Here is a 4,083-nt window from a genome sequence, read left to right on the forward strand (position 1 = left end):
ATTCATGATTCACTGATTAAAAGAACATGTGACCCCTTCACAATGGCTTTCAATGATTATCGGGCAGACAGTTAATGTTTTTAATTTAGATGTGTTGCCTGAGCTCTGTTGAACAGCCCTAGAGTCTTTCAGTTTCATCTTGATAATAATAATATTAGCTAATGTTGGCTGGACAATCATCTGTACCAGGCACTAGACAAAGTGCCTTACAAGGAAGATCTCACTGAATCTCTTATGGGAATGGACTATTAACTACCTCTTCTTTACAGATGTGGAAACTGAGGCTTCAAGAGGTTAAGTAACATGCCCAAGGTTATAGAGTTGGTGAAGTGGAGAAGCCAGAATCCCAGAGTGTGGACTCTTCATCAGTATAAAAAGCTATGCTGGCCAGGCGCAGTGGGTCAAGCTTGTAATCCCAGCACTTTGGGAGACCAAGGCGGGTGGATCACCTGAGGTCAGGAGTTCAAGACCAGCCTGGTCAACATGGTGAAACCCCATTTCTACTAAAACTACAAAAAATTAGCTGTATGTGGTGGCAGATGCCTGTAATCCCAGCTACTTGGGAGGCTGAGGCAGGAGAATCACTTGAACCCAGGAGGCAGAGGCTGCAGTAAGCCAAGATCACGCCACTGCACTCCAGTCTAGACAACACGGTGAGACTCCATCTCAAAAAAAAAAAAAAAAAAAAAAAAAAAGCTATGCTGCCATCTGTAAGACTGTTCCACCTCATATTTGATGATCAGACATTTTTAAAGTATCTTATAAATCCCATTTTGTAGACAATGAAATTGAGCCGGGAAATGGGTGATGTGTGCGTGCTTGGAAAGATAATCCATGGAGAGACTGATACAATCCAGCATCCCATGGGTCTCATTTCCACACTTAGCACTAACCCGCTTTCCAGGAGAACAAAAACCATCTTAGTGTCCTGCATGGCACTGTGATGAAATAATGGGAATGTGATTTTTGAGCCGCTCAATAATGGAAGAGATGGAAATCTTCCCACCTCATCTTGCTTATTGCTGATTGTACACACAACACTTGCCCATCAAGATCATTTTCGAAAGATGATTACTTCAGTGTGCCCAGGCCTGCAGGACATAAGTACGTGGGCAGTGATGGTAAGAGCTATAATTATTCTTAATGGGAAAATATGCAGGTAATGACTTGGATGATCATGTATCTGTAATGTATGAGTTCCAAAGCCCAATGAAGTAATTAAGCAATCTGCAAACATGCAGGGGGAAAAAGCCTGAAATGAAAAAGAACCAGAAAAGAAGAGCTCTTTTATCTATCTATCTATCTATCTATCTATCTATCTATCCATCCATCCATCTATCTATCACCTCTCTATCTGTCTATCTATCTATCCATCTACCTACCTACCTATTTGTCAGTCTTGCTTGCCTGCTTGTACAGGCAAATATTTCCAAATCTCACAGTACTGAGTATTCATTGGAGGCCAGTTATTCCAAGTTATCATTTCAAACGGTAGTATTTATTCTTTATGAAATGTGAATTTGCATGTAGTTGTATCTTTATTGAATGCATTAATATATATAACTCCATCTATTGCTCAAAAGCAACAGCAGGAGGCAGTAGAAATAGCCCTGGCACTGAATGGAGTTTCCTAGTGTGAATCCAACTCCTTGGTTGACCTTAGGTTAATCTCTAATTTCTTCTATAGGGTGATTGATGCCTGCCTCATAGACAGGGTTGTTGGAGGATTTGGAAGAAGAGAAAGTGCTTTATCATGATAGAGCAGTGACATGCACACTTATTAAGTATAGCCACTATTATTATTATAAGTCTGCTATAAGGCAGGTTTCTTATTCCTGTTTCATAAACAAAAAATTCAAGGCATAACGAACTGTCCAAAGGCATACAACTGGTTGGAGGTAGAGATTTCATATTTTATGGTTGCCATTGAGTACAGGCAGTTGGTTCTAAAAACAAAAATGAAAGACAAAGAAAAGAAAGATCATTTGGTGGTTGATCTTGGCAGTATAACGATAAGCCTGAAGTTATTTTGAGCATCAATAATAAAAGATTTATCAAAAAAAGAAATAGGCTCTTTCAAATGGGTGGATGTAGCGAAACTATTTATAACATGTAAACCAATCGAATCCAGTGGGTACTTCTGGGTAATGCTAACCAATATATTAGTTTTCTGAAGGATTTATGGAGTAAAAGGCAGGGAGGAAATGGCTAGATTAGGGCTGTCTGGGGAGCAATTAGCAGCACTTACCGACTATTAAAGCACTTTGTCCTCAGAAAACAACAGAGAAATTCAGAGAAAGGTTTCTTTTTCCATTTGAATTTGGGTCTCTGTGGCTGAAAGAAAAAATTTGTTGCTGCAAAGTTTGTAAGACGTTGTCGTATGATTAATTTATGCCACTGCTTTTAAGTTTCTATATAGTAGTACCTTGGCCTATGCTGTTGTCACCGTCACTAACAAAGTAGCTTCAGGTCGAATCGAGATTGTTAAGGGGAGACCGGGAAAGGCCAACAAAAAATGTTGAAGGATGTTATTGGTGGCCCAGTAGGTGGCAGCCTCCCCTCTGAATTAATGCCTTGCTGTTCCCTAGCAAGATGCTTCGGGGTAGAGGGGCTAGGCGGAACCCTGGCTTTACTTACTAAAAAAAAAAAAAAAAAAAAAAAAACTTCCCTTTTTTCAGGTACACTGGGGAAAATGGCAAATAAGGAAGATATGGCTTAAAACTTTTACCTCGTCTCTTTTCCATATTGGATACTTATTTATTGGCTTCTATATACATTTAGATCAAGTGCTTCTTATCTAAGGATATATTGTTTCGTGTTATACCACGCCAAGCTGATGCTGCATCTTCCTCCACTGTTGGATATTTTTATTATTTTGTCATCATTTAGTAAAAGGTACTGGCTTTCTTGAATAAAAAGACAAAGAGATGCACTACGTGCACAGGCACCTTTTTTTTTTTTTTTTTTTTTTTTTTTTTTTTTTTTTTTAATGAGTGCATGTTTCCATCTGGGTGAAAAAAAAATCGCAAACCCCTCTCTCTTCCTACCAGCACCTGTGAAAACTGACCTGCGGTTTGTGGCTGCAGCCAGTCCTCATGGAGCCTGATGTTCTTACATTTCATTCTGAGGCTCACATTCTTAGTCATCCTGCAGGAGAACACCTGCCCCATCCTGGGCCATTACAGAGTGGGTCAGTCCATCTGCTGCATCTGAGGAGGTGGGTCCAGCTTCTACGGTGAATCCATATATTTCTGTATTTCCTGAATAAGGAAGAGGAGAGGAGCTGAGCTGGTGGGGGAAGAAGAGCTAATAGTAACAACTGACTCCTTATTTTGTACCAGGCACTGTGCTAGTTGTATATTTTATCTCATGTAATTCTTAATAAACAGTAAGGGGGTTGGGAGCGATAGAGACAATATTGATATTATCTCCATTTTTGGGTGAGAAAATGAAGGCTCAGAAAGGTTAAATAACTTGCTCAATGTCACTCGGTTGGTAAGAGCCAGGATATGAAACAGAAGCCTTACATTAGGGGGGTTCAAATTTATTTTCAATTTCCCTGCTCCATTCTAAATATGTATTGGCATTTATCCTTGGGCTATGTAGGACAAGTGTTTTGTCACCAAAACACCTATTGTGAACTCTTTCTACCCTAGTATGATTCATGCATTTCATCTTCTTCAAATTAAAAACCTTTAAGAGCCAGGAATCTGCCATCCTGACTCTCAACTTAAACCTCAGCCACTTTTACCCTAGAATTCAGACTTGTGTAGGCATCTCTAGAAGACTTAGTGGACTAATCTTTAAGAGTTCGTTTGCGTGAGGGAGGAAGAGGGGCCCAAATTTGGACCAAAGACACGCCTAGAAGTCGGAGCAGGAGGGTCAGCAGGAAGTCTGTTTCTTAGACTGCCTCCAGCTCAGTCTGAGTGGTAGAAATCAGGGACTGAAAATAAATCTGGAAATTGTTTGCAATCTTGGTAAGACATGGGGAACATAACATATCGGGGGCTGGTGTTAAAAATGAGGCTAGAACGGTATGGAGGAGAAATGTTTCCTAATTGCACGGCCGTTCAAAGATAGCTG

The 4,083-nt window shown here is 40.1% G+C and overlaps 1 long non-coding RNA gene across 1 annotated transcript; it reads left to right on the top strand.

Moving 5' to 3' along the window:
- The first annotated feature begins 709 nt into the window (after positions 1-709).
- On the top strand, positions 710-3,470 carry LOC110740994. Its single transcript, XR_002516466.2, has 2 exons — positions 710-1,121; positions 3,051-3,470. It is a non-coding gene; the product is annotated as an uncharacterized LOC110740994 (long non-coding RNA).
- The last annotated feature ends 613 nt before the right edge of the window (positions 3,471-4,083 follow it).

The sequence above is a fragment of the Papio anubis genome, chromosome 10, assembly GCF_008728515.1.
Source record: "Papio anubis isolate 15944 chromosome 10, Panubis1.0, whole genome shotgun sequence".
Taxonomy (NCBI): Eukaryota; Metazoa; Chordata; class Mammalia; order Primates; family Cercopithecidae; genus Papio; species Papio anubis.